The sequence below is a fragment of the Pan troglodytes genome, chromosome 5 (genome assembly GCF_028858775.2).
Source record: "Pan troglodytes isolate AG18354 chromosome 5, NHGRI_mPanTro3-v2.0_pri, whole genome shotgun sequence".
Classification (NCBI taxonomy): Eukaryota; Metazoa; Chordata; class Mammalia; order Primates; family Hominidae; genus Pan; species Pan troglodytes.
Window position 1 is genome coordinate 152,375,917 of NC_072403.2, and position 22,813 is coordinate 152,398,729.

Here is a 22,813-nt window from a genome sequence, read left to right on the forward strand (position 1 = left end):
GTCTTCCTGAGCAGTGTGGAAACGGACTAATACAGATTGAAAAAATAGACAACAGTTGAAAAGCAGCTAAAATATATGAGAAGGCTAGAGGAAGATAAAAATTATTTTAACAAAGTCTATTTGTACAGAATTCTCTGTCTCATTTTCCTGTCCTTGACGATGTTTCCCTTTTTTTTTTTTTTTTTTCCTCTTGATCGCATAGGGAGGGCAGCTCTTACATGGGAATGTCATCTCTTTTTTTTTTTTTTTTTTTTTTTTTTTTTTGAGATGGAGTCTAGCTGTGTCGCCCAGGCTGGAGCGCTGTGGCGCGATCTCAGCTCACTGCAAGCTCCACCTCCCGGGTTCATGCCGTTCTCCTGCCTCAGCCTCCCAAGTAGCTGGGACTACAGGCGCCCGCCACCACACCCGGCTAAATTTTTTGTGTGTGTAGTTTTAGTAGAGACTGGGTTTCACCATGTTAGCCAGGATGGTCTCAATCTCTTGACCTCGTGATCTGCACGCCTCGGCCTCCCAAAGTGCTGGGATTACAGGCCTGAGCCACTGCGCCCGGCCTCATCTCTTGTTTTTAAGAAAAAAAAAAAGGGAGATGACAGTGTCCTCCTTACATCTGCTGTTTTTTAAGTGCCTTTAACTCAAAAGAATCAATATACGAGAGTGACATTTTTTAGGGTGGTGTTTTCTAAACTCTTTCAATGCATTTGCTCAAACTTATCAAATTTTTGTATATATTAAATATGTGCCATTAGGGGTGTATCAATTATACTTAAAATTGTTTAAAATAAGAATATGATCACCATGAAAATATTTCATTCAGCTGTGTACCCCAAGCATCTATCACAGTTTGTACACATTAAGTATCAAATGGGTAAATTTATTGCATTTAGAAATCAAATAAATTTCAGCCTTCATCCTTATTTATAAAGTAGGGAAATCAAGGTCTAGCCAAAGTGTTGTGATGTTTCCTTTATGCTTATACATAGCTAGAGAGATGTAGCATCAAGGTCGAAATTCAGGTATCCAGACTTCCAACACATGCTCTTTCATCATCAGTGTCTACGTAGAAAGCAACACAGTGCATCTCAGTATATTGGGATATTTCTACAATCTTCATTTCTACACTGATGCAGTGTTTCTTTGGCAATGGTAGACAATATCTCCAGCTGCAGATTTCCTTACCGATAAAGGAATTATATATTTTCTGTGTGTCTGTGCTTTTCTCTGAATTGCTCTGTCAGCACATGAATGAATATGAAATATGCTTAGATAAGGAAGCACACCAATGTTAGATCGTATGGCTGGTTCTCAGCTTTGTATTTTATATGCTCTCAGGGTTATTATGAGGATTAATTGATTTAATACATGTAAGGAGCTTAGAATAGTGCCTGGCACATAATAAAGCCTAGGTGACTGCTAATTATTGTCACCATTTTTCTTTATTATGTAAAGATTTGTCTTTTTGCTACTATGGAAACGTGAAAAAGCATAAAAACACATAGTATATCTTTGTGTTAATGCAAGTGGATGTTATGTTGAAATAAAGAACCGTTAGGTACAAAATTGAGCTTCAGTACTAAAATGATTTCAGTGAAAAATGAACAAGGAAACTTAATACCATTCTTCTCTTCTTGTCATAGTGCTCATGTTTACAGGAGTTTATTTATACCTGACAAGCTGGAGTGGATAAGACATAGTCTATAACGTCTCTCCCACTTTCTTTTGTAGTTCTTGCTATGGTTGAAATGAAACTTTGTTATAATGCTCAGGTACCATTGATTGCTCATAAATATAAGTGAGAATGACAATTTCTAAGGTTGAAATGGTTCAATTTTAAAATGAAAGATTAAGAAGTGCCAATATCTCTGAAAACTTGAGCTATGTAGCTTTCATCATAGCCTTGGGGTTATTTTGAAGAGTTTACATTAGTAGGGAAGTATTATATGCATACAAACAATTTTCTACATAAAACATGGGAATCTGATATTATCTAGATCAAAGAACTCTCAGAAAGGAGACTTTCTATTCTTTTGTAAATGATCCGTAGACCCTTTTAACATAGCATACATTAAGAATGTTTAGTTCAAAAAATTTTGTTATGAATTATCCACACCGTAGCAACACAAATCCTATTTAAGCGTGTTACTGTGGCTTATCTTAGAAAGAGAACTGTTTAATTTTCAGTCAGCTTCTAATTTGATATCAAATGATATTAACTTCCAAAATAAAGTGGATGGGTTCAATGACACATAAATATGTGTTATTAAAGTATGAAATGTTTTTATTAAAAATGCTTTCAGATGAGCTGTATTTATTAATACTCTCTTAATACAAAAAATAATTTTAGGTAATCTATTTACTTTATGCCACACATTTTTATTAATTATCGATGCATTTTTCCATTGATTAATTTATGTTCTTGTTATTGATAGAATTTGATTTAATTTGAGAGCTGGAAGGTATGCTATAAATTTATACACTGGCAAATGTTATTTTATAATATAAGTTTATTAGTTCCCTGGGGCTGAAGTAACAAAGTACACACACTAAGTGGCTGAAGATAATGGATGTGAATTATCTCCCAGATCTGGAAAATACAAGTTTGAAATCTGTAGGGTAGAGTCATATACCCTCTGAGACTCTAAGTAGACTCCTTCTTGCCTTTTCCTTGCTTCTGGTGGTTGCAGGCAACCCTTAGCATTCCTTGGCTTACAGCTGCATTAGCATGTTCCTCTGTTTTCAAATGGCATCTTCCTGTGTGTCTTCTCATTGTCTTTCCTCTGTGTATGTCTGTCTCTGTCTAAACTTATCTTTCTTACAAGTACAGCAGTTACATTGGACTAGGGCCTACCTAACGTTATTTTAACTTCATTGGCTCCATAAAGACCTTATTTCCAAGAACCACATTTTGAGGTACTAAAGTTTAGGACTTCAACATATCTTTTTTGGGGTTGGGGAGGGGGTGATACAATTCAATCAATTGTATCACTGTTAATGCAATTTGCAGTTGCAAATTGCAACTGTTAATGCAATTTGAAAACGTGGACATTGATCCACTTGCTTTCATTTAAAAGAAATTGGGGTAAGAAACATATAGCATGTCAAATATGTACAATTTCTTTTTGATTCAAATAGAACAGTAGCAAATTCAAAAATTTAAGAAATTGGATGGGCATGGTGGCTCACTCCTGTAATACCAGCACTTTTGGAGGCTGAGGCTGGCGGGTCACATGAGGCCAGGAGTTCTAGACCAGCCTGGCCAACATGGCAAAACTCCCTCTCTACTAAAAATACAGAAATTAGCTGGGCGTGGTGGCACACGCCTGTGATCCCAGCTACTTAGGAGACTGAAGCAGAAGAATCACTTGAACCTGGGAGGTGAAGGTTGCTGTGAACTGAGGTTGTGCCACTGCACTCCAGCCTGGGCAACAGAGCGGGGATCTGTCTCAAAAAAAAAAATAAATAAATTTTTTATGTTCTTACGAATTTTCTTTTTGTTGTTAAAAAGAAAATCAAAACCTCCAGTAACTCATTCATCTCATTCTTACATTATTTCTATTAAGACATAAGGGTCTGAATTTGCTTGTTGGGTTCCCTTTTGAATAGGTACATTTAATGGAATTTAAAAATCCATATATGTTGAAAAGCTTCTATCTCAGTTTCCAAAAGATTGCTCAAATTTTGGTTACACTTTAATTTTTTGATATAACACAGTAATGTGTTTTATTCCTTGGACATTTATATTTTTATCCAGTTATTTTTATTGTAACAGATATCAATCGATTTGTAATATAAATCAGAATCTGTTGACTCAAAATTTATATGTGTTTTTCTCAAAAGTTATTTGGTACACAGGCATATATTCTCAAGCTCTGGCATAAAAAATAAATTAGTATTGAAGGCGCATTAGTTTGCTTGGGCTGCTGTAATAAAATATCACAGGCTGAATAGCTTCAATGACAAATTTATTTTCTCACAGTTAGGGAGGCTAGAAGTCTGTGATCACGGTGAAAATGTATTTAGCTTCTTGTGAGGGCTCTCTTCCTAGCTTACAGATAGCCATCTTCTCACGGTGTGCTCACGTGCTTTTCCTTGGTATGTGTGTGGGCATACATAGAGAAAGACAAAAAGAGAGAGAGAAGGAGAGAGCAGGGGATCTCTGGTGCTCTGGTGTCTCTTCTTATAAGAACATTAACGCTTTCAGATCAGGGCCTGCCCCATAAGGTAATGGGACCCTATTTAACCTTAATTATTTAGAGGCTTTGTCTCCAAATACAGACATACTGAGGCTTTGGGCTCAACATACGAATTTCGGGGGTTCACAAAAATTCAGTTCACAACAGAAGGTGTTGAACAAGTTCTTTCAGGACGACAACTGTGTTGAAGCTTTTTGATAGCCTTTTAATGTAAAGCATTTTGCGCTTGCTTGTTGATATTGCCTACAAAATTAAGTTAGCTCCATTCTACTATATGGATACAGAACGATTACCGTTATTTGCTATCTTAGGAAAACATGTTGCTGTTGAAGAAAGACTGAATTAGAGAGGATCAAATAAGTGCAAATATATTATTCCTAAAAGAAAACCTCTATTACACAATTCCCTAAATGTTTCTGAAAAGTTATATTTATGTGAATTATGTAGTTTTTCTGCATATGATTGATCAGTTGTCAGCGAGGTTCAGAGAAGGCCTGTTTTTAAGTAACAGTAAACTCAATGGAAATCAAAAGTATGATTTTGCTGCCAAAATTTTTCCAAATAAGGTTGATATGGTTTAGCTGTGTCTCCACCAAAATCTCATCTTGAACTGTAGCTCCCATAATTCCCATGTGTTGTGGAAGGGACCTGGTGGGAGATAATTGAACCACGGGGGCGGTTTCCTCCATACTGTTCTTGTCATAGTGAATAAATCTCATGATATCTGATGGTTTTATAAGGGAAAACCCTTTTGCTTGGTTCTCATTTTTTTCTTTTTTGCTGCTGCCATGTAAGATGTGCCCGTTGCCTCCTGCCATGACTGTGAGGCCTCCCCAGCCACGTAGAACTGTGAGTCCATTAAACCTCTTTTTCTTTATAAATTACCCATTCTCAGGTATGTCTTTGTCAGCAGTGTGAAAATAGACTAATACAAAGGTGTACCAATAGTAATTTAGTCTCTAGAATTTGTATTGGTTGGTAATTATCTAATTTTTTTTAGTTAATTAAAACATTAGGGTAAGAAATACATTGATGAAAAAATATATTTAGGAGAAGTAATTTATGTTATAAGAGATGAGGTGACCTATGATATGAAGAATGTTGAAGAAATAATTGAGTATGAGATACCCAATAATATGTACTTGAGATCTCTAATATGAAATATTGAGGGAAAGATTAAATATATTTCTAATAGAATTTCCTGTTGACATGAAAACTGCCTTTGCTTTGAATAGAGATTTGGATTTAATAAAAGGCAACTTTACTTGAAAACCATATATGTGAAGGCATTGTCTTTGGTAGTTGCTTTATCTACACAATCTCATTTAATTTTCATAAATAACTGTTGGGATAGTTATCAATGCTTTAATCTTAATTGCTAACATCCAGGCTTCTCAATATGACACACTGCTTAACCCCCCAAATCTCTCAGTCTCTCTGAATTTGCTTAGATTTGTATTTATGTGAATGGTCTACTTCTGGAGATGAGAAGTTTCTATCTTAAAGAATAGAGAAGTTGAATGAATTCCTGGTAGGATACAGTAGAAGTGATTCAAACATAAAGTAAAGATAGGGAAACAATGTTTCTAAAGGGAAGAATACCAATTCCCACACACGATATATATTCTTATTCGAGATCTTTGGGACTAAAATAATTTTCTGATATTTTCCAGAAAATCTCCATTTACACAATCATTCTAGGTGCAAAGCTTCATTACCTCATACATGAAGGGGTAGGAACATATTATTTTAATCATTTTGATATTTAGACCTACTGTCAGGTTTAGGATGAGGCATCAGCAAAAATACAGAATGTCTCAAGCTGAAGGTGACAAAAAAAATGTCATGAATGAATTATAAATATAGAACCTAAGAAAAGTAGTGAGTTAATTGCAGTGTTAAGGTTAAAAGAACACCCTCCCCTAAATATATAGAGACAGCAACTGTATGTTGCCAACATTTTACATAAATTTCATCATTGCAAAAACTTATAGGCATAATTTTCCAATTTTATACATATGCAAAACTGAAACCTAGAGATTAAGCCATCATACTGCTTTTAAATGGCAGACTGTAGATTCCAATTCAGCTCTACTTTTATTCAAAAACTTCAAACTTCAGGAAATTCAATTATGTCTGTACCTCAATTTCGTGAAGGCTGTTTGTGAAAATTTGAATAGTTATGGATAAAAGGTATACTTGCATTTTCCTGGAGAGAGGGACCATAGCTTTTATAAGATTCTCAAATAGGACTGTGAAACAAACAAACAAACAAACAAACAAAAAAGGTATTGGGGAATAAAATTTCTTAGGTATTAATGAAGAATATTAATTGAAATAAAAGATGGCTCTAAGTTTTTATAGATTTGGAGTTTTTAAATCTTTTCCTGTGGATTCCTTTGTTTTTACTGATATGGTATTTTAGTGTTACCTTTGAATTTTACTTTGGATATTTATTTGTAACTATCTTAAAAGCCGAAATTACACATAGTTGACACACAGGTATGTTCCATGCCAAATTTTAATAATTTACATCAATCAAAATATTAACTTTTGGTGCTAATAGTAAAAATTCTTGTGATCTCCCACTGAAAATTATTCAAAAGTTGCAATACAAGTCACCATCGCAACTTACTTGTCTTACTCAGATTTTTCAGTTATTGTACACTCATGTCCCATCCTCAAATGAAAATCTTTTTATATAAGTTAAGTCTTTATTTCTATAAGTCTGAGGCAAAAGTTTAGCTAATCAGAACAGTTTATTAGGTTCATTCATAATTATTTTATCCAAAGTATAAATCTTCTTTTTGATGCTGAAGTGAGAAGAGATAGTTTGTAATCTGTATGAAGATGAGGAGGGAACATAGACTTCACGATGCTATAGGTTTAATTGTGTCCCCACCAAATTTGTATGTTGAAGTTATAACCCCCGGTATCTCAAAATGTGATCCTGTTTGGAGGATCTTTACAAAGATAGTCAGGTTAAAATGAGGTCATTGGAGTAGCACCTAATTCAATATTATTGGTGTCTTTACAAAAAGAAGAAATTTAAAAACAGAAAACACACAGGGAGAACACCGCGGGACAGTGAAGGCAGAGATCAGGGTGATATGTCTGCAAGCCAAGGAGTGCCTAAGATTGCCAGCAAACCACTGAAGCTGGAAGAGAGGCATGAGAAAGATTCTTCCTCACAACCTGCAGAGAAACCAACCATGTCTGCACCTCGATTTCAGGTTTCTAGCCCTTAGAACTGGGAGACAATCAATTTTTGTTGTCTAAACCACCCAGTTGTTGTTATATTGTTGTGGCAGGCATGTCATAGAAAACCAGTATATGTAAGTTCTTACACAGCTGTAATCAGACCACTTTTGATCCTCAACCGAATTCTTATATACATAGGTAACTGGGATTGCCAATTTCTTAGCATTTTTGGAGGGGTTTTATGATTGAAACTTTCGTCTTGATTTCTCCAGTTTTGATGGTGCTTTCACAGGTCTGATAATATCAGCTATCATTACTTTTTTTTTTACAAAAAAAAATTTACAAAAAAAATTTACATCAGTCTTTTTACTTAACTCTAACTGCAAAATTTGTTCTTCTCTTCTCTTCCCCTACATTTTTAGGTTTACAGGTTGAAGCCTTTAAAAAATTTACTTTCTGATCATTGAAGTTAGTACTGTGGAAGGGAAGGACATGAATTCATATGTTCTATATTATATCTTTAACTGAAATTTCCATTAATTTAGAAAATAAAAACATTATAACTTGATCATGTAACATAAGCATATTCACTATACTATCAATTTTTATTTACACTGTATTTTATTGAAAGGAGAACTGCTTTGCTCAAAATGTTTGAAAACTACTGAGCTGCGAATTCTGTGCAAAAACTTATTTGAACCTAATAATGTAGAAAATTACCCTAGTGCTCAGTTTTACTCTCTGTTATAACACACATTTATTTTTCTTTTATAAAATTTTTATACACATTCATGAGCCAAGGAAGTCAAATGTGTTGATTTCACAAACATTATGGTGTCTTCAGTCTTAGCTCATCGTCTTTAGCTGTTAACATTAAACTCTACCATTCATCACAACAACTACAAAATTAAATCGGAAATGGAAATGAAGTGAATCTGAAAATGATAAGTACTATACAGATAAAACCTGAATCTTTTTACCTTTTACAAGTGCCGATGGTTTTGCATTGATAGAACTTAACATTGCTGAGAGATAGGTTAGACACTTGGTTTTGTATGAGGATCCTGTCTCTAAAATAAAATAAATGATAAAAGCATCATTCATTCATTCATCATTCACTAATCTTTAGTGGTCAACAGAATCACTTATCCTGTGATTTTCATGGGATGCCCTCTAATATCCAATTGGATACATTTGTGAAATGGTTAACTCTACTTGAAGTTCTATGTGCTATAGTTGTTGAATAGTTTTCTTTATCATTCAGCTTATTTCCTTAACATATTGACCTAGTAATACTATCATATAATTAGCCTAGGTACTGAAATGGACAATCCTTAAGTTATCAAATCAACAAGTGCTTATTTTTCAAACTCTCAAAATGATTCTTTCATTGCTGAGGTAATGGAAAGTCTCCAAAACCCATGTGGGGGAGGCTATTTGTTCACTGTAGACCTTTCCATCTCCTGAGGTACATTTGATGAGGCTAAAAACCCGAAGAAATTATTGTTCTCTCTTGAATGATTCCCTGTATTGTATTAGATCATACAATTTCTGAGCATAATGTCTTAAAAATCAACTAATTGTTTTTCTTGATATAGCTGAAAAAATGCATTGTTTATGTCAATCTTGGTTCAGTCTAGGGTAAACCAAAATACGTTTTCGAAAAATATTTTTATTCTAACATTTCTTCTGTGTTTATCAAAATTGGATGCAGACTCTATGTTCCTGCTTAGCCACATGAACATCTTTGGTGAATATTTTTAAATGGTTGTTGAGCTTGTCATAAGCACAGTTGTAATGATCCTATTTTAAAAGAATTATATATAATTGGGTCATAACAAGAGCTAAGTATATGGCATAAGAAAATTACTCAATGGCAGAAGGACTTTCAAGCTAAAGCCAAACCTTTTATTAGTTCTCTTTGTTAATAAAATATGGTCATTGTGAATCTTGTTGAGGCAGCTTAAAACTTTTGAACTGATAGCTTGAATGTAAGTTATCTATCCATTTTCCTATGTATGTATCTATCAATCAATGTAACATCTTTCTAGTTAGATTTTCTTATCATCTATTCCAGAAGTGAAGTATAGTTATTAACAATGGATCATATTTAACACGTCTTATGAAGATACCTACCATCTGTGATTTATTTTAAGTTTTCCAGTTTATCGAGGTTGTTTGACAAATCAAAATTGTCTATACTGAAGTTCTACAATGTGTTTTGATGTTGAAGGTGTTTTGAGATATGCATATGTTGTGAAATGATAACAATCAAGCTAATTAACATATCAATCACCTCACTACATAGTTACCTTTTTTTTCCTGTGGTGATAATACTTGAGATCTACTCTCTTAGCAAATTTCAAGTATACAATACATTATTATTAACTCTAGTCACCATGCCCTACATGCTGTCTCCAGAATTTTTCATCTTGTAAGTGAAAGTTTGCACCCTTTTACCAATATGTCGCCAATCCCCACTCCCTCATTCAGCCCCTGGTAAGCAGCAGTGTACTCTCTATCGGTTTGATTTTTTTAGGTTCCACATATAAATGAGATCATTTACTATTTGTCTTTCTGAATATAAAGATATTTTCTGTTTTTTCTAGAAGTTAGTATTGAATTTTTGTGTCTCGTCACCTTAGGCATTCTGAAGTTGATAGTTGATATTTATGGGATTGACACTGGAAGAAAATAGAATATAACAACTACCTGCCTTTCATCCTTCCCTAAGTTACCAGTCTTGACATTTCCATACGACCTTTTAAGTGTTTCTAATTTCATTTTCTCAGGAACCTCCTTTATATGTTACTTTCTGTTTCTCCTGTGTAAACTTGGTCCCTTTATCTTCTTTACAACCATTGTATCAAGTGCAATTCTGTTGCTGCACTCACTTACTTACTTTTGTGATGATTACTTATTTTCTTTTAAGAATCCTAAACTAGATTATGAGCCACTGGCAGACAATAACAGAGTTTTAATGGCCTACTATTGCTAGTACTGGGGATAGGTGCTAGCTAGATACTGGCTAGTACCTAGATAGAATAGACATTAAATTAATGTTTGTTGAATATAGTTTCTGGGTGTATGATTAGTCTATCTGATTTTAATTGTAAAAGTAGTGAAAACCAACCACATTTTTTAAAATAAAATAATGGCTGACTGGTCTTCAGATTTTCCTGAAATGACAAAAAAGAAAGATAAGGCAATTCCTTAAAACTTCTTAATTCCTACATATGTTTTGAAGGTAGAAAAAAAATCATATAGTTAAAACAATGCCATTCAAATCTCATTCAGTAGTTTCCAGAAATGACATTTGCAGAATGTTTTCTTAATAATGTATATCTATTCATAAAGGTATTGATATTGTATCTTTTCCTTTTTCTATGGTTACTTCAAGTTCCTTAACATCTTTACCAACTCATGGATTCTAAGTTGCACGGATTTATCTTCATCACTCAGAAAACCTAATTCAAGTTTACTATATTTTAAACTTTTCTTTATGTAACATCTATTTCGTTTCCTATTTACTATGATTTCAAGCTTGTATAATGTTCTAAAATTTAGATTTTACCAATAGAAAAATAAAGAATACAAATAAACTAAGAACTTATTAAAAATAAAAATGTGAGGAAATATTTCCTCATTCTAAATTGGCATAAAATTAAATATCTTTTAAGTTTTGTTAATTTTCCTAATCATCTGTTTCCCCTGTTTTACATATTAAAACATCTTGTATATTTTATAATTTCTTGTGAAATGACATATTTTATCATGACATTTTTAATGACACATTATAATATATTAAGATTGGTGTATGTGGACATATTGAATTTATTCACTCTTTTTTTTTCATTTGACACATTCTAATTTGCAATGGCTTTTATGTGATAATATAAATAAGCAAAAATGCACACATCTGTTATTCCAGTTATACTATTAAACCTTCCAAAATATTGGGACATTCAGCTTTTTTAAAAACCCCCATATGGAAGGCAGAGCAAGATGGCAGAATAGAAAGCTCCACCAATTGTCCCCACTGCAAGGACACCAAATTAAGAAAAAACATCTTCATAAGAACCAAAAATCAGGTGGGCACACATAGTACCTGGTTTTAATTTTATATCACTGAAACAGACACTGAAGGGAGCCTCTTCAGCTATGTAGAGAGTATCTCTGGGAATTGGGGAAGGGAGAACATAGCAAGTATGAGGCATTGAACTCAGTGTTATCCTGTTAGAGAAGAAAGGAAAACCGGACCAGACTCAGCTGATGCCTACCATGGAGAGAACATTTAACAAGTCATAGCCAGAGGGGAATCGCCAATTCCAGAGGTCCAAACTTGAGTTTCCACAAACCTTACCAGTGCAGGGTACTAAACTCTATGTCTCCAAGTAAACTTGAAAAGCAGTCTGGGCCATAAGGACTGCAGCTCTTAGGCAAGTCCTGGTGCTAAATAAGGCCTAGAGACAGTGGACTTGGGGGACATGTGACATCCTGAGACACCAACTGGGGCAGCCAGGGGAGTGCAGGATCACCTCTCCCCTAACCCCAGGCTGCACAGCTCTTGGTTCCAAAAGAGATTCCTTCCTTCTGCTTGAGGAGAAGAGAGGGAAGAGTGGAAAGGACTTTTTCTTGCATCTGGCATACCACCCCAGCCACAGCAGGATAGGGCACTGGTCAGAGTCATGAGGCCCCTATCCCAGGCCCTAGCTCCCAAAAGAAAGTTACAGACACACCCTGGGCCACAAGAGAACCAACTTCCTTAAAGGAGAGAACTCAGTTCTGACAACATTCATCACCTGCTAACTGAAGAGCCTTTGGTCCCTGAATAACCAACAGTGATACCCAGGTACTACACTGAAGGCCTTAGGTGAACCTCTGAGACTTACTGGCTTCAGGTGAGACTCAGCCCATAACCAGCTAGTGTGGACATAGGGCAATTTTTTTTCTGCTTGAGAAAAGCAGAGGAAAAAGTAAAGGGGACTTTGTCTTGCACCTTAGTTACCAGCATGACCAAAGTGGGGTAGAGCACCAAGCTGGCTGTTGGGGGGTCTCTGATTTCAGGACATGACTTTTGGATGACATTTCTGGACCTGCCTGGGGCCAGAGAGGAGCCCACTGCCCCAAAGGCTGAGTCCCAGGCCAGGCAGAATTAATGACAAGCTAACTTAAGAGTCCCTGGGCCTTAAGGGAACACCAGTTGTAGTCTGGCAGTACTGTTTGTGGCCTAGGATGGCAATGGCTACAAGGTGAGGCTCCTCTGCCTTTGGAAAGGGGAGGGAAGAGTGGGAAGGATGGCATCATGTGGTTTGAGTTCCAGCTCAGTAACAATACAATAGAACACCAGGTAGGCTACTCAGGTATTTGACTCTAGCCCCTGAATCCTGGACAGCACTTCTGGACCCATTCTGGGTTTGGAGGTTAAAATAATGGGTTATAAGATAGTATCTGTAAGCCTAATGGTAACCTCAAACCATAAAACATACAATGGATACAAAAAATAAACAGCAAAAAACTAAATTGTATCACCAGAGAAAACCACCTTCACTAGAGGAAGAACGGAAGGAAAGAAAGAAGAGAGGACCACAAAACAACCAGAAAACATATAACAAAATGGTAGGAGTATGTATTTGTTTATCAATAATAACACTGAATATAAATCAACTAACTTATCCAATCAAAAGACATAGATGGGCTGAAAGGATTAAAAGAAACCAAGATCCAATAATCTGTTACCTACAAGAAACACACTTTACCTGTAAAGACACATATAGACAAAAAAACTAAAAGGATGGAAAAAGATATTCCATGCCACTGGAAACCAAAAAAGAGCAGGAGTCATATATTTATATCAGAAACAATGGATTTCAAGGCAAAAACTATAAAAAAAGACAAAGGTCACTATATAATGATAAAGATTCAGCAAGAGGATATAATAATTGTAAATATATATGCACCCAACACTGGTGCACCCAGATATGCAAAGGAAATATTATTAGAGCTAAATATAGAGATAGGCCCCAATACAATAATAGCTGGAGACTTCAGCATCCCACTTTCAACATTAGACAGATCTTCCAGACAGAAAATCAACAAAGAAACATTAGACTTAATCTATACTACAGACCAAATGGATCTAAAAGATATTTACAGAACATTTCATCCAGCAGCCACAAAATACACATTATTTTTCTTGGCACATGGATTATTCTCAAAGATAGACCACAAATCACCACACAAGTTTTAAACATTCAAAATCCGAAATAATATCAAGCATCTTCTCTGACCACAATGGAATAACACTAGAAAATAATAACAAGAGAAATTTTGGAAACTTTAAAAATATGTGGACATTAAACAATATGCTTCTGAATGACAAGGAATGAGTAGATCAATGAAGAAATTAAGAATAAAATTGAGCAATTTCTTAAAACAAATGATAATAGAAACACAACATAAACAGAACCTATTGGATATAGCAAAGGCAGTACTCAGAAGGATGTATATACTTAAAACTGTGGTCATCAAAAAAGGAAAAACTTCAAATATACAATCTAATGATGCATTTTAAAGAACTAGTAAAGCAAAAGCAAAGCAAACACAAAATTAGTAGGAAAAGAGAAATAATAAAGATCAGAGCAGAAAGAGATGCAATTAAAATGGAAAAAATACAAAATATCAATGAAACCAAAAGTTATTTTTTGAAAAGATAAACAGAATTGACAAACCTCTATCCAGACTAATAAAATGAAGTGAAAAGATTCACATAAATAAAATCAAAACTGAAAAAGGAGATATTACAACAGATGCTACAGAAATTCAAAGGATCCTTAGTGGCTACTCTGAGCAACTGTGTGTCAATAAATTGGAAAATCAAGAAAAAAAAGGATGAATTCCTAGGTACATACAACCTACCAAGATAGAACCAGGGAGAAATTCACAACCTGGATATACCAATAAGTAATGTGATCAAAGCCATAATAAAAAGTCTTCCAGTAAAGAAAAACCCAGAACACAATGGCTTCACTGCTGAATTCTGCTGAACATTTAAAGAAATAATGCTAATTCTACTCTACATATCACAAATCCACAGCTAGTATCACATTGAATGGAAAAAACTGAAAGCATTTTCTCTAAGATCTGGAACATGACAGAAATGCTAACTGTCACCATTGTTATTCAGCATAATACTAGAAGTCCTAGCTAGAACAATTAGACAAGAGAAAGCTAAAAAGGACATCCAAATTGTAAAAGAAGCAGTCAGATTATCCTCATTTGCTAATGATATGATCTTGTATGTGGAAAAACCTATGGACTACACACACACACACACACACCTGTCAGAACTGATAAACAAATTCAGCAAAGTTGCAGGATGCAAAATCAACATAGAAAAATCAGTGGCATTTCTATGCCAATAGTTAAGAATCTGAAAAACAAATTTAAAAAGTAATCACATTTACAATAGCTATACATAAAATTAAATACCTAAGAATTAATCAAAGAAATGAAAAATCTCTATAATGAAAACCATAAAACACTGATGAAGGAAACTGGAGAGGACACCAAAAAATGGAAAAAATATTCCTTGTTCATGGATTGAAAGAATCAATATTGTTAAAATGACCATACTATCCAAAGCAATCCACAGATTTAGTGCAATCCCTGTCAAAATAACAATGGCATTCTTCCCAGAAGTAGAAAAAACAATTCTAAAATTTATATGGAACCACAAAAGACCAAGAGTAGTCAAATCTATCCTAAGCAAAAAGAACAAAACTGGAGGAATCATATTACTTGACTTTAAATTATGCTACTGAACTGTAGTGACCAAAACAGCATGGTATGGGCATAAAAACAGACACATAGACCAATGAAACAGAATAGAGGACCCAGAAACAACCTATAGTGAACTCATTTTTGACAAAGTTGTCAAGAACATACACTGGGGAATAGACAGTCTCTTCAAGAAATTGTGCTGGGAAAACTGGATATTCATATGCAGAATTAAATTAGACTGCTATGTCTCACCATCTACAAGAATCAAATTAAAATGGACTTAGGACTTAACTCTAAGACCTCAAACTATGAAACTACTGCAAACACTGGGGAAAATCTGCAGGACACTGGTGTGGGCAAAGACTTCTTGAGCAATACTACACAAGCACAGGCAAGCAAAGCAAATATGGACAAACAGGATCACATAAAGTGTAAAAGCTTCTGCACAGCAAAGTATACAATCAACCAAGTGAAGAGACAACCCACAGAATGCGAGAAAATATTTGCTATCTACCCTCTGACAAAGGATTGATAGCCAGTATATATAAAGAGCTCATACAACTCTATAGGAAAACAGTAATAAGCCTATTTAAAAATGGGCAAAAGATTTGAACAGGTATTTCTCAAAAGAAGACATACAAAAGGCCAACAGATACATATAAAGGTGTTCAACATCAGCGATCATCTCAGAAATGTAAATCAAAATTACAATGAGATATTATCTCATCTCCATTAAAATGGCTTATACACAAAGACAGACAATAACAAATACTGACAAGGATGTAGAGAAAAGGGAACCCTTGTATACTCTTGGTGGGAATGTAAATTAGTACAACTACTATGGAGAACAGTTTGGCGTTTCCTCAAAAAAACTGAAAATTGAGCTACCACATAATCTAGCAATCCATGTTAAGTGTACATTGAAAAGAAAATAAATCAGTATATCAGAGAAATATTTGCGCTCCTATGTTTGTTGTAGCGCTGTTTACAATAGCTAAGCTTTGGAAGCTACCTAAGTGTCTGTCAACAGATGAATGGATAAAGAAAATGTTGTACATATACTCGAAGTACTAATCAGCCATAAAGAGAATGAGATCCAGTCACGTGCAACAACATGGAGGGAAGTGGAGATTTTTCTGTTAAGTGAAATAAGCCAGGCACAGAAAGACAGACATCATATTCTTACTTAATTGTGTGATCTAAAAATCAAATCAATTGAATTCATGGAAATAGAGAGTAGAACCATGGTTACCAGAGTCTGGGAAGGGTAATGAGGGGTTGGTGGGGAAGATATAAACAGTGAATGGGTACAAAAAAAATAGAAAGAATGAATGAGACCTACTATTTGATAGCACAATAGGGTGACCATAGTTAATAATAACTTAACTATATACTTTCAAATAAAGAAGGTAATTGGATTGTTTGTTACTCGAAGGATAAATTCATGAAGGGATGGATACTCCATTCTCCATGATGTGCTTATTTCACATTGCATTCCTCTATCAACACATCTCATGTACCCCATAAATATATACCTACTATGTACCCATAAATGTTTTTAAAAATTATAAAAAGCAATATTCTAAAAAAATTAAATTATGAATATCTACAAATGTTCTTTCTAGCAAGGTTAAAACAACTATTAAAGATTGTTGCTATTTAAATATATCAGGAAAAATCAAATTAAAATTAAAAAATAATAAATAAAAACTCACATACTTCAAAGAGCTTAAAAAAGTCTTTTTAATGAATTTGTTATGTGTTTCCATGTTGAGTATTAATATGTCATGCTAATACATCACATATATAACTTTTCAAACTTAACAATGGTGCTTATTTGAGGCATTGTGAATAATTGAAGTTATAAAAATATATCACAAATACTTTTGAAGAAATCTGTAGGTCTACTCCAAGCCGATCACATTGTTGTCTCTGTCTGGAAAATCTCATAACTTCAGTAGCAGAGTCTATTTTTGGAGTTGAAAATCAGTTCGGTCACAATACCAGTGGGATGACTGAAGGCTTGGGTAATGGGCTATAAAATCTTTTCCATCTAGGTCACTGATTGATTTGAGACTGTCACCAAGGTAGGTAGAAAAACAGTCACTGCTGCCTCATAAGAACTGTCAAATCATGTGAAATGAGAATATGGTCTCAATTCTGGCAGACATTTTCCCCATCTACCTAACACATGCATGCACGTGAGCGCACACACACTTAATGACTTCTTGGGTTGCTTTAGAGCAGAGTAAAATTATTCTGGAATGAATCTTCTGTTCTGTGCAGAATAGAAAATATTTTGCTTAATTTGTCCAAGTGGTGTCATCAGGCAATTTCTATTTCAGAATTAAAGTGATCCACTTTACCAGGGGGACTCTTTCCACTTGAATTTTTATGCCTTTGTAGACTATGGTTAAGTGAAATGAGCTTCTCGGCTCTTTAACTATGTGGTCCTCCAGTGCAGTTTATTATTTGGAGGAAGCAACATTTTGTCTGAATGATTCTACCAAATAAAAACGAAAAAGAGTTTAGTTTGATCAGCAAAGAATGTAGAAATTTACTTAAGCAGTAAAGAATGTGGCTGTCTGACTTTGGTATTATGTTACACCTCATGGTTCAGGCATCTTGTTTGCCTTAAATGGTTTCACAAGCAGGAGGGTTGACCCAGAGCAGATTCGCAGTGGCTGCACAGAGCACAGCTAAACAGCAGATTTAATGAGGTCGGAATTTCACACAATGCCTTATTCAAAGAATTCAGGCAGCAGGAGAGAAGTTGTGGTGAATTGCAGTTGCCCATGGCTTTGCATCAAGAAGCAAAACATTTCTCCACAAATAGTTCATAAAAGTTCAAAAATAGATGCCAATTACATTCAGCTTTAAGATTCAGACATTTGTCAGGGAGGGGGACTTGTGTATTCACATTGTTAGAATTAAGGAGGTACGTTCATGAACCAAAAATACAGAGCTCTATTTACTCGTCTAAAGTCAGGAAGGATCAAAAGGGTTTCCTAATACATTTTGACATGCTGGAAGTTTTTCCTTTGTTTTCCCACTTTATGTTTTTGCAGTACCTACCACCTTATATTGCATTCTTTGCTTGTCTGTCTCCCCTACTTAACTTTAAAGTCCTTGAAGACAGGCATTTGGGGTGCCTTAAATACTTAATGAATAATTGCAGAGTGAATGTTGAACGAAAATGAATGTAACTCATTCACATACTCTATGCTAAATTGAGAAATAAAAAGCTCAGACATTTTCACTCCATCTTATTCCCTTAAGAAACATCAATGTAAGAATTCGACAGACTGCTAATCTCTTTATGAAGCTAATGACCAGCTTTAATTTTGCAAATTAAATATCCAGTTTCCCTGCCTTTTTCCCCATTGAAAAATAGTCCTATGTTGGTCATTTATATAGCTCATTATTTTGGACCTGGGGATAAAGCTACAGTCAGAAAGCACACAGCCTCAGGTTCTATAATATTGGAATTAGGGGTGAGAACATTTTCCCTTTATGTAAGAACTCTGTGGCTCTGGGCATTTCTACATAATTATTGATCAACCTTGAACCATAGTTTCTCAAAAAGTCATATAAATGGGAGAGGATTGAGGTAGAAGTATGTGATATATAATTTATTATCTAAATTTGGACACTTTTGTCTGGAAAGAAAAAGAAGAAAAGTAAAGAAAAACTGCTAGGATGCTGGGACAAGAGGTGCACCACATCCTGCTGGGGAAAGCAAACCAGAACATCAGGTCATCCTGGGTAGACACAACCTGAGCCAGTGAGCAACACTGCCCCCATTCCAGCTGATTTCTAGTGTAATTTTCCATCATCTGCCTTTTTAAATGTAGAAAGTCTTGATTCAGGCTTGACTGGAAGTATTAAATGTCTACCTCACTTTTGATAGGAAGAAGATGATTTTTCACCTAGTGGAGTCATTGAACAGTGGTCTTCAAATTGGGATTATTTCCAAGAATGTGAGTACAGACAGTTTTAACAGACTTAATTAAAGCTCCTCACTTACCACAATTAACTCTTTTTTAGCATGATATTGTTTGTTTTTTGTTTAAACCCCTTAAGCCCCTTTCCTTAATATAATAGCTATTTACAAAAAATAAAAATCACTCATTCATCTCATCAGATATTTCAAATTACTCTTGTTGCCTTCATTAAAATCCCCTAATCCCACTACAGAAATTTGTGTTTTTCCCTGTCTTGTACATATTTCTGTTAAGAAAGGAGCAGGGAATAAAAAATGATGTATTTCTGTCCTTGTAGACTGTTCTTAAATCAGATACATGGTAGATTATTGGTGGTAGAATTGATAGCAAATCTAATTTTATGGCCTCCTCTGTGCCAAACTACTGTTTCCAAAGGATGAATTGCTTTTGAAAATGAATTGCTAACTATAAATGAATAGTTAGCCTAGGCGCAGTGGTTCATGCCTGTAATCCCAGCACTTTGGGAGGCCTTAGGCAGGCGGATCACTTGAGGCCAGGAGTTCGAGACCATCCTGGCCAACATGGCAAAACCCTGTCTCCACTAAAAAAAATTATCCGGGCATGTGGCACATGTCTGTGATCCCAGCTACTCAGGAAGCTGAGGTGGGAGAATCACTTGAACCCTGGGGGCAGAGGTTAAAGTGAGCCAAGATCGCACCACTGCACTCTAGCCTGGGCAATGAAGAGAGACTCTGTCTCAATTAAAAAAAAAAAAAAAGTATAGTTAGAGTAACGCAATGAGCTTTCAGAAATAATAAACTTTTTAAAATGGCTTTTATTCACATATTTAATGTAAACAATTTTAAATGTTATTTTCAATTCCTTTTCCTTAAATCCATCATTAGGAGGAAACAAAAGAATCTACAAATTTCCAGCATAACACAGATTACTTACTCTAACTTTTTAAATAGTAACTAGAGTCTATTTAGTACATCAAATTTTTTGAATTATGATGTACAAAAGTTGCAGATGAACAATTATTTATTTTAGGTGTGATATGCCTTTATTTGACATTGTAGATAAGTCTTACTTTGTCAAATGCTACTTGAAGTATTTAATTATAGAAAATCATCTTACCTCATTATAATTATGTGTTAAAATATATTCTACTTCCTATCAACAAATGAAATTTTAATGGTAAATGTTGGATTAATTATTTTATAGTAGCATGTCCCATTCCTTCCTGTAAATACATAATTTTTAAAATCATTATGTCTAATTAAAGTAAGGGGGGTATTCTTATTTAATTTTTTCCAGAAACTGAATGTCAGAGTTGAGCACATGCATGAAGATATTTTCTGAAAGATTAATATATTATCATGTGCTTATATTCTTAGTCTATAATTTTTGCTTTTTGCTTCATTAAATTATTCCATATTAAGTAATGAGGTATTACATGAAATTTACCCAACTTAAAATTAATTATTTTAAGTTCACATTATTTTAATTTTATTGAACTAATTTTAGTAATTTATTTTACTACATATGTTCTAGAAGGCATTTCTGTTTTTTATATTCCTCAAGTGCATATTAACAAGTGCTTCTGATTTGAAAAAAATGCAGTGAAACTTTTTCTCATACAAAGTGTCTGATTTGACTAACCGGGATACTAGTGAGAACAGGAATTAATTCTGAAGTCACAATTTCAGACAAGTCCCTAACAACATCTAAGTCAGGACACTCTGTACTTTGACAAAACAAACAGTGTAAAGCACATGAAAAAATAAAAATATTTTATTAGGAAAACTGCATTGTCACAGATGTTACAGTATTTTTGTGTTCCCTAACAATTCTGAGATTATTGGGTTAAGCAAAGTGCCTAACTATGAAAAGAATAATAGGTTTAATTAGTAGTGACTTGATTAGTCTTGAAAAAGTGGAGGTTTAACTTGGTGAAAGAAGCTATGAAGAAAGTTGCTGTTGCCTATTTCCTTCTAAAGTTGAGCATATATATGCTCTATATCCCAGAATTCTATGCTGAGATATGCACCCAAGAGAAACTCTTAAAACATGGTACCACCAGAGACCTGCATGAGAATATCATAACATCAGACACCTGGAAATAATTTGAACACCCCCTGTGGCAAACTAGATGAATAAACCATGTGTCATTCTCACGTTGGCATGTTCTATAGTAGGCAAAATAAATGAACTTTAATAACGCACCGTAACATGGATGAAGCTTAGCAACAAACGAACTCCCAGTAAAGCTTTTGTGAACAGCTTTACAGAAATTGAAAGTGAATGACTTAAAAGCCGGGATCACCAAAGACACAAAAGCCTGAGAAACAACTCTGTATACAAGTCGCTGGTTTCAGATTCTAGGTTTTCAATACAAGTGAAACAATAGCTAACTTAATTATGTGTTGAAATACATAATGAAAAATAATATTTGATGATAGAACACATTTTTTACATTTTCCACATTTAAGAATTAGTTTAAAACACTGGAACAGATTTCAGCTAATGAGAGTTTATTTTGCACTTACTGAACATATAGCAATATGCATTTTAGAATGTATATTACTTGATGGGAAAAAGTGTTCAATACCTGTGATTTTTAGCATAGATGGTATATAAAGAACTGTATATCTTTGTTAAGTAGCACAGCACTTTAAACTGGAATCTGCATAGTTTTTCAAGGTTGAATCTATTATTATCTTTGCAGCTAATTCAGATTAACATGGAAAATATGATGATATTCATAATCATGTTTACCAGTCACGTGTGTAATATTTTAGAAATGGATTCAGTTTCAAGACATTGATTTTGTACAGATTAGAATGTTTTATTTTGGTACATTTTCAAGTAGTCTAGAAACAGTTCATACATGATGCAGTTCACAATATAAATCGTGTTTTGGAAATATATCCTAAAGAGAAAAATGTAAAGATACATATAAAACCAATACACCCTTCCTGAAACATAGGTATTGAAAACTTTTCCCTAGCAAATAAACATATTTGGTAAACCCTAGAGCTCTGTTATTAACAGCAAAACTATTTTAGGCTATTTAAGAACTATTGGAACTTCAACTACTGGGTCTGTAAGCAAATTAATTTTTCCACTTTTGAGTATTGTTTAAAAATTTTAGTATAAATTTCATTTAATGAGCACTTATTTTGCAATTACTGAATGTAGAGCAATATGCATTTTAGAATAACAAACACATAATTTAGTTTCTCCCTCATCTTTTTCTTAAGAATCCAAAAATTTCTTTATTTTTACCAAGGTGTATAATAAAATGCTACAGTACTATGAATATACCGTACAGATGTCATTGTCTCTTTAGTCTTGGCAGAACCAGCCCCAGGCAAGATTGTGAAGAAGGTTGACATTGACATCACCAGACCTACTTTAGGCAGTTTTTTCCTCCTCTTCAGAATACTTTTTTTTTTTTTTTTGCATCCTTCAGGAACTCTATATCATTGTGAAATTCCCTGACCCCTGCCAATTAAATTTGCTCTCAGCAAAGGGTTCAGTCTCACTTGTTCATTTCTCACTGTCAGTTTAAAGAAAGGTATTACTTTACCAGGGTTCTTGACATTTTACTCCTTTCTAATTGTGGAGTCAGTGGCTTTGTCCTTTCGAAAGCCAGATCAACTACTAAAGTAAACTTGTCTTCTAATGTACAAG